Here is a 16,114-nt window from a genome sequence, read left to right as displayed (position 1 = left end):
CTGTGTTAGCCCTTATAACACTCCAGTGAACCCGGTGCAGAAGCCCAACGGCACGTGGCGTTTCACCCAGGACTTGCGTAAGATTAATGAGTTAATTATCCCAGTCGCCCCATTAGTTCCAGACGTTCCCTCTCTTATGGCCTCGATTCCGTGTGAACATGCGTTTTTCTCTGTGATTGACCTCTGTTCTGCCTTTTTCAGCGTCCCTGTGGGCCACGACACGCAGCCCCTGTTCGCTTTTACGCACAGGGGAAAGCAGTACACATGGACCAGGTTACCCCAAGGATATGTCGATTCCCCCGCGGTTTTTACAGCCGTAGTGAGGGACGCCTTGGCCGGTTTGTGCCTCCCCTCGGGCTCCTCCGTGCTCCAATACGCGGATGATCTTCTGGTAACGGCGGAGGACGAGGACCTTTGCGCTAAAGCCACACTCGCTCTCCTCTCTCTTCTGGCGCAAGAAGGTTTCAAGGTCTCACGAACTAAGCTTCAGTTCTGCCTCCCCACTGTTCGATATCTGGGTCACGATCTCTCCCAGGGCTCCCGCAGGCTCAGCCCCGAGCGTGTGCAGGTCATCCTAGACACTCAGGTGCCTGCCACCAAACACGCCCTCATGGCTTTTCTGGGACTTATCAATTACTGCCGCCAGTGGATTCCTGACTGTTCCACCTATGACAAGTGTCTGCGCTCTGCAATTCTGCACTCGGACCCTTTGACTCAGCCCCTGGTGTGGTCTGATGAGATGCTGACGGCCTTCAGGGCCTTGAAACAGGCTTTATGCTCGGCCCCTGCTCTCGGACTTCCGAATTACCGTTTGCCGTTTCATTTATATGTGTGCAACCAGCAGGGAACTGCGTCTGGGGTTTTGGCGCAGGAGCACGGGGGGGGTATGCGGCCTTGTGCGTTCCTCTCTAAAACTCTTGATTCTGTGGCACAGGGTCTCCCTGCTTGCCTCAGGGCGGTGGCTGCATGTGCTGTCATGGTCACGGACGCTGAACGGCTGGTTTTGTCTCACCCGCTCGTTCTCCACACCTCACATGATGTAGTGCACGTTTTAAAGAACCTCAGTACCCAGCATTTATCTGCGCAGCGTCGCTCTGGATACGAGTCTATTCTTTTGGCCACCGAAAACCTTACTGTTAAGCCCTCCTCCTCCTTTGATTCTCTCGCGCACGCGCTTCAGCGCCTCCTCAATTCACAGGATGATTTTCTTCCTTCTGAAACACACGACTGCATTTCTAGCATTCTTTTCGAGACAAGTATCCGCCCCGACTTACGCTCCACCCCGTTACTTTCAGGTGATTCGCTGTTTGTGGACGGCTCGTGCTCACGCCCCTCTGACGGCGTTTTCGTGTGTGGTTATTCTGTGTGCCGCCTTCCTGATGAAACTGTTGAAGCTTTTTCTCTTCCTTTCTCCTCGGCTCAGGCTGCCGAACTATACGCTCTAACCCGTGCATGTGTTATTGCTCAGGACACAGACGTCACTATCTACACTGACTCACGTTACGCTTTCGGCGTTGCTCACGACTTTGGTCGGATTTGGGCTTCGCGTGGGTTCACCACTGCAGACGGTAAGCCCATTTCTCATTCTTCACTTGTTACTGATTTAATCACCGCCTGTCTTCTCCCGCGCTCTTTAGCCATTGTTAAGACTCGTGCTCATTGTATTGGGGACTCTTTTGAGATCAGGGGAAACTCTCTCGCCGATCGCATTGCCAAAGCCGCGGCTGCCTCCGGTGTTTTTCCGCCTTCGCTTACTCTCTCCCTGGTCTCATCCAGCCGTATGATTAGTGCCGTTCTTCCGGACATTGACTTGATCTCCCTCCAGGCCTCCGCTTCGGCCTCAGACAACCATTTCTGGGACTCATGCGGCGCGCAGCCGTCTGACGGCGTTCGGATCGATGCTCAGGGTCGCCTCTGTTTGCCTAGACATTGCACTCCATTTCTCGTCCGCGAGTTTCATGGTCCCACTCACCGCGGACGAAGGGGGGTAGTGGAGGATTTATCCAAAATATTTTGCATCGACAAAATACACACCGATGTACATCACATTCTAGACAGATGTTTAACGTGCGCCCAGAATAATCCATCTAAACCAGGCGCGGTACATCAGCACCTTCCCATACCTGACACGCCGTTCCAGGAATGGCAGATTGACTTTACTCACATGCCAAAACAGGGCCCCTTTAAGTATCTCTTGGTCATGGTCAACAAATTTTCACGATGGGTGGAGGCTTTCCCTTGCGGGAAAGAAGACGCTCGCACGGCGGTAAACAAATTGACGCAAGAAATCATTCCGCGTTATGGTCTCCCGGTAGGGATAGACTCTGACAAAGGTACGCCGTTCACCTCTAAGGTGACACAGGAACTGTGTAAAGACTTAAAGATCCATTGGCGTTTCCACATCCCGTACCATCCACAATCCTCCGGCATTGTGGAGCGCGCAAATAGAACAATCAAGGGTAAGCTGCGTAAAGCCATGCAAGAAGCTGGTACTAAAAATTGGGTACAAGTTTTGCCTTTAGTTCTCGCTGACATGCGAATGACCGCTCAAGTGGCCCTCGACAACCTGTCTCCGTATGAGCTCGTGATGGGCCGGCCTTTTCCTACACCCTGGCGCAGAGGTATGCAGGCTATAGGAACGAGTGATCTTGATGTACATCTCAGTGAGTACGCCGTGGGTCTCATGCGGGTGTTGGATGAGTACTGGACGAGACTAAATTCCAAAAAGCCTCCCATTCCTGAGGCACCCACTCACCCCTTTGAGGTAGGGGATAAAGTGTTGGTAAAGAAATTTGCGAAATTAGGCGCTCCTTTGGAGGAACCGCCCTACAGTGAACCCACGGATGTGCTCGCTGTAACTCGAACGGCTGTACTAACTGACCTTTTTCCACAGTGGATTCATGCCAGTCGAATAAAGAAGGCTCCAATGTAATAGAAATCTATATTGTTGATGCTTAACAGGTTTTTGTGTTTCAGAAAGTTGCTGTGACAATAGCTGACGGCCTTTTCAGGGATCCCCTTTCCAGCATCCGGAGTGATCCGGTTTCGGCTGATCTACAAAGAGGGGATGGTCGGTGCGTCCCGCAGACTTCTGAACTGAGGAATCTGGAAGACACGTGAGCCTGGGCTACCTTCAACTATCTACATCCTGTGGACACAGAAAGAACAAAGTCAGTGACCAGTATGACTTTCCTTCTGGTATTGGTCTTAGCGCTTGGAGCAGGGAATCCCGCTCAAGCCAGCCACGAGGACAACGTTTTTTGGCGATTTGCCAATTGGACTGCTAAACAACATACTAATCAGTCTTGTTATGTCTGTCAATACGTTAGAGTCTAAACTGTAGTTATACTCTGTAAACAAAGTATAAAAGAGGGGATTGTAAGATTGTGTGTGTTCTCGTGCATAGCTGTCCTGAGCTTTATGACCCTTTCACACCCTGGTAAACGTGCATAATCGCGAGAACATACTCTTTTATTTTCTCTGTACCTTCTAGTTTCGCTGAAACCACATTCCTGGTTCCTCCTGTTCTAGGGGGTGTATGGTCTGCTCTTTCATGTATAATAAAAACGACTCCTTATCTGGCGAGTTGACCTTGTGCCCCCGAGCCCCTTACTTATCTTGTCACGCAAGCTTCTGATGTATATAAACCCTGCTCTTTCTGTGTATCGTTGAGCAGTGCTTGAATAAACCAGATTGATTTAACTCGTGTGGTTTGTTTTAACCCTGCTCCAGAGCGCTCTTACGTCAACGCATCTGAACTGAGACAGACACAGGTTCTAACACTATATTCGCGTGAATACAATACAAAGACAAGATATTTAATATTCAAACTAATAAACTTTATTGTTTTTGTAAATTTAGACTCATTCTGAATTTGATGCCTGTAACACATTTAAAAAAAGTTGGGACCGCTGTTACACATCACCCTTTATTTTTTATTTTTTATTTTTTAAACAATACTCAGTAAATGTTTGGGAACTAAGGATACAATTGCTGAAGTTTTGAAAGTGAAATTCTTTCACATTCTTTTTTGATATAAGACTTCAATTGCTCAACAGTCCAGAATCTCCGTTGTCATTGTGCGTGACATAATACATATTTTCACTGGGAGGCAGGCAAGCCATTTTAGCACTGCACTCTTTTACAATGAAACCACACATTATAACACATGCAGAATGTGGCTTGGCATTGCCTTGCTGGAATAAGCAGGGACGGCCCTGAAAAAGACATCATCTGGATGACAGCACATGTTGCTCCAAAACCTGTATGTCCCTTTCAGCATTAATGGTGCTTTCACAGATTTGCAAGTTATCCATGCCATGGACATCCCCATCATCACAGACGAACTTTGTTCTGGTAACAATGAACTTTATTCTGTATGGTCCTTTTTCTCTTTTGCCTGGAGGACACAACATCCATGATTTTGAAAAACAATTCGAAATGTGGACCAATCAGACCACAAGATACTTTTCCACTTTACATCATTCCATCTTGGATGAACTTTGGTCCAGAGACTTCAGTGGCGTTTCTGGATGTTATTGATATATGGCTTTTGCTTTGCATGGTACAACGTAGATGTAGCGACAAAGTATGTTTCCCGACAATGGTTTTCCAAAGTGTGTCTGAGCCCATGTAATAATGTCCTTTCTACAATCACGTCAGTTTTTAATGCAGTGCCACCTGAGGGACTGAAAGTCATGGGCATTCAATATTGCATTTTTTGCCTTGCCCCTTATGTACAGAGATTTCTCTGGATTCTCTGAATATTTTTGATGATATTATGGATTGTCTATGGTATAATACCTAAATTCCTTCCAATTGTACATTGCGAAATATTGTTCTTAAACTGTTGGACTACTTGTCGACATAGTTTGTCATAAAGTGCTGAAACCTTGCCCAATTCTTGCTTGTGAATACCTCAGCCTTTCCAACTCCCAGATAACCTGTTTACCTGTAGAATGTTCCAAACAGGTGTTTTTTAAGCATTCCACAACTTTCCCAGTCTTTTGTTGCCCCGTCCCAACATTTTTAGAATGTATTACAGGCAGCAAATTCAGAATGACTGTATATTTAAAAAAAAAACAATGAAGTTTATCAGTTTGAACATGATACAGTTCCCTTCATGATTATTGGCAACCCTTGGAAAGTTTCGTTTAAAAAATTGGTTAGGAAAAATCCACCTTTAATTGAAACAAACTTATTCAGAGAAAAACAAATCCCTCATCAAGAAATAATTATTTTCAACAAAAACACCACTATGCCACTATTATGAGGACCCCTGGAAATTCTAGTGAACACAATGTAATTGAAGCATGTTTCCCATTTAAATTGTACATAATTGAGTTGACTGTAATGTATAGGAACTTTCAAGTTGTAATCCATGACTTTCTGATCAACAGGGGTACAAATATGAGGTGACACAGAGGCCAAATTTCCTTAGTCATTGATCAACATGGGAAAGATAAGTGAACACAGAAACCAAATGATGGAAATGTGTGTTGACCTGCAAAAATTGGGGAATGGTTATTAAAAAAAATAGGTACTCGCCTGAAAATACCCATTTCTACTCTTAGGGCAATAATAAAATAGAGCACATCAAGTGGAACTGTTACAAACTTGCCTGGAAGAGGACGGAAGTTTATTTTGCCCCCACATACAGTGAGGAGGATGGTAAGAGAGGCACAAAATAAAGATCACCTAAGGATCACTGTTGGTGAAATACAAGAAAAAGTCAAATCTTGGGGTTTCCAACTCTTTAAAACACTATCAGATGCCACCTCTATGCCAACAGATTATTTGGAAGGTATGCCAGAAAAAAAGCCTTTTCTGTTAGTTAACCACAAATGTAAGTGTCTGAAGTTTGCGAAAGGCGACTTCAGTTTTGAATGGAACTGTGTTCTATGGTCTGATGTAACAAAAAAGGAGATTTTTAGCAATAAACACTCAAGGTAGGTTTGGTGAAAAAAAAAGAATAGCTATAATGAAAAGAACCCTGTCCCAACTGTAAAATGTGATGTTTTGGGGCTGTTTTTTTTTTTATCCAAAGGCCCTGGAAACCTTTTTAATATACATGGTATCATGGACTCTATTGCCGCTTTTCCACTACAAACGCGGCTGAGCCGTGCCGTGCCGAGTCGAGCTGAGTCGGGCTGAGCGGGGCTGTTGGAGTTGCATTTCGACTACAACCGCGCTGAACCGTGCTGGCTGGAAGTGGGTGGACACATTGGGTGGAGTTAGCGAAAGTGGGTGGACGTCAGGTGATGTCGTCAAGCAGCGCAAACAGTGACATCAGTGACAGTGGCGGAACAAGTCAGAGCCGGGCCGGGGGCGGGGCAAATGACCGGGCCCTTTATTAAAGCTTATCATAACATCATTTTAGGCTACAAAATGTCCGCAACTGCGGTGTTTACCAATTTCAACACTACCGGGTGCAACTATGTTATTTAGTACATCAAGTCCTTCAAACGAACATGTAACTCAGAAACAATAAACATTAGGATACTGTACATGGCTCATAATAAAACATCAATAGCCTATACTGCGCACATTATTTGAAGGGCATACGAATGAGCGCTCAGAGGTTGCAACGGTGACAGGAAGAGTCAGAAATAAAAGGAGGGCGGTGCAAACCTCACTGAATGCACTGTGTTTACCAATTTCAACACTACCGGGTGCAACTATGTTATTTAGTACATCAAGTCCTTCAAACGAACATGTAACTCAGAAACAAAAAAACATTAGAATACTGTACATGGCTCATAATAAAACATCAATAGCCTACTGCGCGCATTATTTGAAGGGCATACGAATGAGCGCTCAGAGTGGTGACAGGAAGAGTCAGAAATAAAAGGAGGGCGGTGCAAACCTCACTGAATGCACTGTGTTTACCAATTTCAACACTACGGGGTGCAACTATGTTATTTTGTACATTAAGTCCTTCAAACGAACATGCAACTCAGAAACAAAAAAACATTCGGTGACATACTGTACATGGCTCATAATAAAACATCAATAGCCTACTGCGCGCATTATTTGAAGGGCATACGACGAGCCTTGCGCTCCGCGAACTCGTCCACGATGCTCTGTATGTCACTGATTCAGTGAGCTTTTAAGCGGTAGTCTCACGACCCGAATAGTAAACAATAAACATGGAGGACATGGAGTCGTTAGTGTGGCTGGTCTTGGTGCTGTGGCTTGTTGTCACCGACAACGCGGACAGATACTGGCAAGAGCGTATAGATGAGGCGAGGCGCATAAGGCTTCAGAAATTCTCGCAATTCGTAATTCTTCTTCTTCCGGGTTTGCGGTGTTTACAGATCCCAGCGCGCTCGCGGGGCGTGTGTGGGCATGTGAGGACACGCCTCCTCACCAATCAGTGCACAGGGGAGTGTCTGCTCACGCCCCCAACCTCAGTCGGCACGGTTTGGCTCGCTTCAGCCCCACTCCAAAACCGTGCGAGTTTTAGGGGCTAAGCAGGGCTGAAACGAGCTGAGTCGTGCTGGTTTTTGGTAGTCGAAACGCGAGCCGTGTCGGGCTGAAGTGAGCTGAAGCGAGCTGAAGTGAGCTGAAAAAGGGTAGTGGAAAAGGGCCATAAGATACAGAACATTTTAAATCAAAATCTGGCTGCCTCTGCCAAGAAACTAAAACTGGGTTGTCATTGGATCTTCCAGCAGGACAATGATCCGAAGCATATGTCCAAATCAACACAAAATGGTTGACCACAGAATCAAGCTTTTGCCATGGTCATCAAAGTCCCCTGACCTACTGTAAACCCCATTGAAAACCTGTGAGGTGAGCTGAAGAGGAGAGTGCACAAAGAGAGGGCCTAGGACTCTGGATGATCTGGAGAGATTCTGGAAAGAGGAATTATCTCAGATGCCCTGCTCTGTATTCTTCAATCTTATGAAATATTATAGGAGAAGACTCTGTGCTGTTTTACTGGCAAAGGAAGGTTGTACAAACTATTAAATGCAGGGGTGCCAGTAATGGTGGCACATATGTTTTTGTTGAAAATAATTATTTCTTGATGAGGGATTTGTTTTTCTCTGAATATGTTTCTTTAAATTAAAGGTTGGATTTTTTCTTATTTTTTCAGTGTGAGATGAAGCTGCTTCACCAAAAGGTGGATTTTTTTCTAATCCTTTTTAGTAATCTTTAGAAGGGGTGCCAATAATCGTGACACACACTGTGTCTTGTTTTTGGATTATACTCAATTGAATACAGATTGAAAAGGACTTGCAAATCATTGCATTCTGTTTTTATTTATATTTTACACAGTGTTCCAACATTTTTGGAATTGGGGTTGTATTTTTGGAATTGGGGTTGTATTATATTCTTCTATCATGCTAGCTTCATTTTCTGGCCTGACTTCACAATTATTAGTGAAACAATTACAGTCATGGTTAAACTAAGCTTGTTATTTCCCCCAATGCCTACCATTGAAGCACACCGCCTGGGGCATGTCACAGGAAGCTGAGGAAGACGCCAATTGTTCCAAAAATGAAACAAAAAAAAGAGTAATGGCTTGATTTTGAAGACATATCTTTGACAATGTTTCAAAATTAAGAGACATTGTAACTGGGAACTAAGCACATACATGTTTGGTCATGAAACAAATAAAAGTTGTGCATGTAAGCTGTAAGTTTGTTTTTTTAGGGAAAAAATCCTGATGGATAGTTCTTTTCCATTTTACTCTCTTCATCTCTCCTTCATACATTCTTTCTTGGAAAGTACTTCCCATTTTTCCATTGCTCATCTCATCTCATTATCTCTAGCCGCTTTATCCTGTTCTACAGGGTTGCAGGCAAGCTGGAGCCTGTCCCAGCTGACTACGGGCGAAAGGCGGGGTACACCCTGGACAAGTCGCCAGGTCATCACAGGGCTGACACATAGACACAGACAACCATTCACATTCACACCTACAGTCAATTTAGAGTCACCAGTTAACCTAACCTGCATGTCTTTGGACTGTGGGGGAAACCCACGCGGACACGGGGAGAACATGCAAACTCCGCACAGAAAGGCCCTCGTCGGTCACGGGGCTCAAACCCGGACCTTCTTGCCGTGAGGTGACAGCGCTAACCACTACACCACCGTGCCACCCCAAAATAATCATGTGACCTTGTATTTCTGCAACTACAATGAGGATCCTTCCCCTGGTATCTTTAAATTGTCTAATGCATTTAAATTGTAGCTTTCTGTTAATAAGTGTTAACACCCCACAGCTTTGGCTAGATCCTACGTTATAATAAACATGGCTCACCCATCCTCTACACAATTTCTCTGATTCTTCAGCGGAGAGGTGCGTCTCCTGTAGAAACACTATGTCAAATTGTTTGGATTTCAGAATAGAAAATACATTCTTTCTCTTAATTGGATGCCCCAGGCCATTCACATTCCAAGTGGAAATGTGCAAATTGTCCATTTTAGCAGTCATAAACAGATTTTAAAAATAAATAGTAAAGATGACAATACAAAAGAACCAATAAACAAAAAGCAGCCACCTCACAACTATGTATGTGCATGTGATACATATCCTTGTTAGACCCCTCCAACCCGAAATAACCTATTGCCCAAACAAAGCGCGCAACCCTGACCTCTGCGCTCCCCGTTATAACAGAACAAAACTGACGGTCCATGAACGCCGACTGTCCAACCGTTGTTGTCCAACAGACAACCATTCACACTCACATTCACACCTATGGTCAATTTAGAGTCACCAGTTAACCTAACCTGCATGCCTTTGGACTGTGGGGGAAACCAGAGCACCTGGAGGAAACCCACGCGGACACGGGGAGAACATGCAAACTCCGCACAGAAAGGCCCTCGCCGGCCATGGGGCTCGAACCTGGACCTTCTTGCTGTGAGGCGACAGCGCTAACCACTACACCACCGTGCCGCCTAAATTAACAAAAATAAATAATATAAATATTGACAAGTAAATAAGTTTTAAAAAATGGCCAGGGTAACCACAATAGTGTTAGTCAATTACTGTAGCTGCTTATCCTGTTCTACAGGGTCACAGGCAAGCTGGAGCCTATCCCAGCTGACTATGGGCGAGAGGCGGGGTACACCCTGGACAAGTCGCCAGGTCATCGCAGGGCTGACACAGAGACAAACAACCATTCACACTCACATCTACGGTCAATTTAGAGCCACCAATTAGCCTAACCTGCATGTCTTTGGACTGTGGGGGAAATCGGAGCACCCAGAGGAAACCCACGCAGACTCAGGGTGAACATGCAAGCTCCACACAGAAAGGCCCTCGCCAGCTGCTGGGCTCGAACCCAGGACCTTCTTGCTGTGAGGCGACAGTGCTAACCACTACACCACCGTGCCGCCTGGATATTATAATCATCATTATTTAAAGCAGAAACATAATAATTCAACATGGTGGATTTAAAAGAACTAAGATTGTCCATGTTTAAATTCAGTTAATCAGAAAGAATATTCCAAATTCTTATAGTTCTAACAGTGAAAGATTTCTTTTAGGTTGCGGTTTTACAATTACGGACATTATAGTTAACGGCCATGCTGCTTGAGGATCTGGTTGATCTTGAGCAGTGAGGAACAGGTTGTACTAAAAGAGATACATTTACTAGACCATGAGACATTTTATAACAGAAAACCAGATCTAGATATTCATGCCAATAGATAATAGGAAGTAAAGCTTTTAATCTATCACTATATGTCACTGAGCACAAAAACAGCATCTGAAAACAATGAAGTAGAAGGTTTTTCTTACAGCCTAATTTTTTTTTCAAACAGATGCTTGAAGATGATTACAGCTGGGATTTATTAGCTAGAAAACACAATGCCATGAAACCTTACCTACTCCAAGTTCAAATTTTAAAATAATACAACAGAACATGAACATTTTCCACGTTTTTTCTAAGGTTATCTCAAGGCATTTTCTAAAACAGACCATTTGAAGATTCCAATGGACCCTTGGTAACCATGGTCACATATAGTGTCTTGCAAAAGTATTCCTCCCCCTTGGTGTTTGCCCTGTTTTGTCGCATTACAAGCTGGAATTAAAATGGATTTTTTTTTGGGGGGGAGCACCATTTGATTTACACAACATGCCTACCACTTTAAAGGTGCAAATTGTTGTTTTATTGTGACACAAACAATAATTAAGATGAAACAACAGAAATCTGTAGTGTGCATAGGTATTCATCCCCCAAAGTCAATACTTTATAGAGCCATCTTTTGCTGCAATTACAGCTGCAAGTCTCTTGGGGTATGTCTCTATTAGCTTAGCACATCTAGCCACTGGGATTTTTGCCCATTCCTCAAGGCAAAACTGCTCCAACTCCTTCAAGTTACATGGGTTACGTTGGTGTGCAGCAATCTTCAAGTTATGCCACAGATTCTCAATTGGATTGAGGTCTGGGCTTTGATTAGGCCATTCCAAGACATTTAAATGTTTCCCTTTAAACCACTTCAGTGTAGCTTTAGCAGTATGTTTAGGGTCATTGTCCTGCTGGAAAGTGAATCTTCATCCTAGTCTCAAACCTCTGGCTGACTCAAACAGGTTTTCCTCCAGAATTGCCCTGTATTTAGTGCCATGCATCTTTCCTTCAGTCCTGAGCAGCTTTCCTGTCCCTGCAAATGAAAACATCCCCACAGCATAATGCTGCCACCACTATGCTTCACTGTAGGAATGGTGTTCTCAGGGTGATGGGAAATGTTGGGTTTGCACCACACATGGCGCTTCTCATGATGGCCAAAAAGTTTAGTTTTAGTCCCATCTGACCAGAGAATCTTCTTCCATGTGTTTGGGGAGTCTTCTACATGCTGTTGGGCAAACTCCAAATGTGTTTTCTTGTTTTTTTTTTTTCTTGAAGTAATGGCTTTTTTTTCCTGGCCACTCTTCTATAAAGCTCCACTCTGTGGAGTGTACAGCTTAAAGTGGTCCTATTGACAGATACTCTCATCTCTGTTGTGGATGTTTGCAGCTCCTTCAGTGTTATCTTTGGTGTCTTTGTTGCATCTCTGATTAATACCCTCCTTGTCCGATCTGTGAGTTTTGGTGGGCGACCTTCTCTTGTCAGGTTTGTAGTAGTGCCATATTCTTTCCATTTTGCAATAATGGATTTAATGGTGCACCGTGGGATATTTAAAGTTTGGGATTTTTTTCAATAACCTGACCCTGATCTATACTTCTCTACAACTCTGTTTCTGATCTGTTTGGAGTTCTCCTTGGTTTTCATGTTGCTTGCTTAGTAATGTTGCAGAGTCAGGGTCCTTCCAGAACAGGTTGATTTATACAGACATGTGACAGATCATGTGACACTTTGAGCGCACACAGGTGGATCTCGTCTCGTCTCGTCTCGTCTTCTTCCGCTTATCCAGGACCGGGTCGCGGAGGCAGCAGTCTAAGCATGGAAGCCCAAACTTCCCTTTCCCCAGACACCTCGGCCAGCTCCTCGGGAAGAACACCGAGGCGTTCCCAGGCCAGCCGAGAGACATAGTCCCTCCAGCGTGTCCTGGGTCTTCCCCGGGGCCTCCTCCCGGGGGGACATGCCTGGAACACCTCCCCAGGGAGGCGTCCAGGAGGCATCCGAAAAAGATGCCCGAGCCACCTCAGCTGGTTCCTCTCGATGTGGAGGAGCAGCGGCTCTACTCCGAGCTCCTCCCGAGTGACTGTGCTTCTCACCCTATCTCTAAGGGAGCGCCCAGCCACCCTGCGAAGGAAACTCATTTCAGCCGCTTGTATCCGTGATCTTGTTCTTTCTGTCATTACCCAAAGCTCATGACCATAGGTGGATCTTAATCAACTAATTATGTAACTTATGAAGTTAATTGGTTGGACCAGCTCTTATTTAGGGGTTTCATATGAAAGGGGGTGAATACCTATGCACACTCCAGATTTCTAACCTGGACGCCTCCCTGGGGAGGTGTTCCAGGCATGTCCCCCTGGGAGGAGGCCCCGGGGAAGACCCAGGACACGCTGGAGGGACTATGTCTCTCGGCTGGCCTGGGAACACCTCGGTATTCTTCCCGAGGAGCTGGCCGAGGTGTCTGGGGAAAGGGAAGTTTGGGCTTCCATGCTTAGACTGCTGCCTCCCCGACCCGGTCCCGGATAAAGCGGAAGAAGACGAGACGAGACGAGACTCCAGATTTATGTTTTTCATCTTAATCATTGTTTGCGTCATAATAAAACAACAATTTGCACCTTTAAAGTGGTAGGCATGTTGTTTAAATCAAATGGTGCTAACCTCCCCAAAATCCATTTTAATTCCAGCTTGTAATGCGTCAAAACAGGACAAATACCAAGGAGGATGAATACGTTTGCAAGACACTGTATTCTCGAAATAAGTTCAACTGTTTTTGGAGCCCATATTTGTGTGGCATACCCAAAGAGTGGTCTGACTCGTGTGTGGTATACAGATCTTCTAACATTTACAGACTGAATATCTAGTGTTGTTCCTCTTAATGTAGCCCAGCAGCTTGTTGGCACAATAAGTCTGTTCAAGTACATGTTGTTTCCATGTGAGATTGTTAGAGACAAGCAGTCCTAAATCGCACTCAATTGACACCACCTCTTGGGATTTGCCCTTAATGGTGTATGAAGTCTTTACTGACTTGATCTTCCTGGTGATGATCTGGTGCTTACACATGCTCTCATTAAACATGAGGATGGAGACTGTTGTCCATGTGTCCAAGCAGTCCAGATCAGCTTGTAAGGAGTCAAGATCAGCAGGGCATTTGATTTCCCTGTACAGTTTGGTATCATCTGCAAAAATGGCTATGTGGCTTGCTCCAACAGCATCCAGGAGATTGTTTACATAGAGGAGAAACAAGGCCAGGTGCAGAATGGAACCTTGTGGGACTCTTGAAGAAACAGGTAATGAATCAGATGTGGCACTGAGCACTGTCACATGCTGATCACGAGCTGTCAAATAGGAATGGAACCACTGGAGGAGGCTGCCCCAAACTGGAACAGGCGAAGTTTGTGGAGCAGGCAATGATGGCAATCTTTATCAAATGCTTTAGACATGCCCTTGTAGACAATGTCAATCTGGTTTACATTGTCCAACATTGAGCCAATGTGATCAAGCACCTCCAAGAGATTAGAGGTGCAGGATTTACCACTAATGATCCCATGCTGACAAGACCTAACATCCTCTCACAGTTGGTCTTTGAAACTATTGAGCAAGCATCTCTCCAAGACTTTGGAAACCAGGGAGAGAAGCGAAATTGTCTGATACTTCTCTGCATACTTGGCCTCACTCTTCTTAAACACAGGCACAACATTAGCTTCCTTCCACTCCTGTGGAACAGTCCCTATCCTGAGTGACTGATTAAATAGCTTACAGAGAGATGGTGTGATCTCTGAAACTGTTCCTCTGAGCAACCTTGCTGAGATTTCATCTGGTCCTGTTGCCTTGGTAACATCAAGGCCCTCCAATAAGGCTTGTTCCTTCTCACAATACTTAAAAGATGTTTCAGGACTGAAGATACCAAGTGATGAAGCATTTCAGGTGTTATTTTTTTCCCATTTTTCTTGCAAACAGGTCTTAAAGTATGGAACAGTACAGGTTCATCGTTGTCATATTTTTCATTTCAAAATTCATCACATGTTCTCTATTGGGAACAAGGGGAACAGGCACTGTCTTCTTCCGCAGCTATACCTTTTAATGTGTGTTGAATGTGGTTTTGCATTGTCTTGTTGAAATATCCCTGAAAAAGATCTTGAAGGCAACAAATGTTGCTCCCAAATCTCAATGTACTTTTCTGCATTCAAGTTGCCATCACAGAAGTGTATGTTACCTTCACCAAGGCACTGATACAACCCCATACCATGGCAGACCATGGCTTTTAGACTTCTTGCTGGTAACAGTCTGGATGGCCCTTTTCATCTTTGGTCCAGAGCACACGGTGCCCATTTCTTCCAAAAAAGGCCTGGAATACTGATTCGTCAGCCCACAGTGTACGTTTCCACTGTGTGATGGTCCATCCCAGATGCCTCTGAGCCCAGAGAAGTCACAGTACTTCTGGACACAGTTATCATAAGGCTTCCTTTTTGCACAGTACAATTTTAACTGGCATTTGTGGATGTAACTCCATATTGTAGCTCTTGACAAAAGTTTGCCAAAGTAATCCCAAGCCAGTGTGTTTATATTCAGTGACAGATGAATGATGTTTCTTGGTGCAGTGTCATCAGAGGGATTGGAGGTCATGGGTATTCTTTTGTTGCCCTATCCCAGCTTTTTTGAAATATGTTGCTGGCATCAGATTCAAAATGAATATATCAGTGTAGAAAATAATTATTTGATCCCTTGCTGATTTTGTAAGTTTGCCCACTGGCAAAGATATGAACAGTCTATAATTTTAAGGGTAGGTTTATTTTAACAGTGAGAGACAGAATATCAAAAAGAAAATCCAGAAAATCACATTTTATAAAATATATAAATTGATTTGCATTTCGTTGAGTGAAATAAGTATTTGATCCCCTACCAACCATTAAGAGTTCTGGCTCCCACAGACCAATTAGACACTCCTAATCAACTCATTACCTGCATTAAAGACAGCTGTCTTAAATTGACACCTGTATAAAAGACACCTGTCCACAGAATCAATCAATCAATCAATCAATCAATCAATCAATCAAATCAGACTCCAACCTCTCCAACATGGGCAAGACCAAAGAGCTGTCTAAGGATGTCAGGGACAAGATTGTAGAGCTGCACAAGGCTGAACTGAGCTACAAAACCATAAGCAAGAAGCTGGGTGAGAAGGAGACAACTGTTGGTGCAATAGTTCAAAAATGGAAGAAATACAAAATGACCATCAATCGATCTCGGTTTGGGGCCCCACGCAAGATCTCACCTCGTGGGGTATCAATGATCACGAGAAAGGTGAGAGATCAGCTTAGAACTACACGGGAGGAGCCTGTTAATGATCTTAAGGCAGCTGGGACCACAGTCACCAAGAAAACCATTGGTAACACATTACGCCATAATGGATTAAAATCCCGCAGTGCCCGCAAGGTCCCCCTGCTCAAGAAGGCACATGTGTAGGCCTGTCTGAAGTTTGCCAATGAACACCTGAATGATTCTGAGAGTGACTGGGAGAAGGTGCTGTGGTCAGATGAGACCAAAATCGA

This window comes from Neoarius graeffei, chromosome 8 (genome assembly GCF_027579695.1).
Source record: "Neoarius graeffei isolate fNeoGra1 chromosome 8, fNeoGra1.pri, whole genome shotgun sequence".
NCBI lineage: Eukaryota > Metazoa > Chordata > Actinopteri > Siluriformes > Ariidae > Neoarius > Neoarius graeffei.
This window is presented reverse-complemented; position numbering follows the sequence as displayed.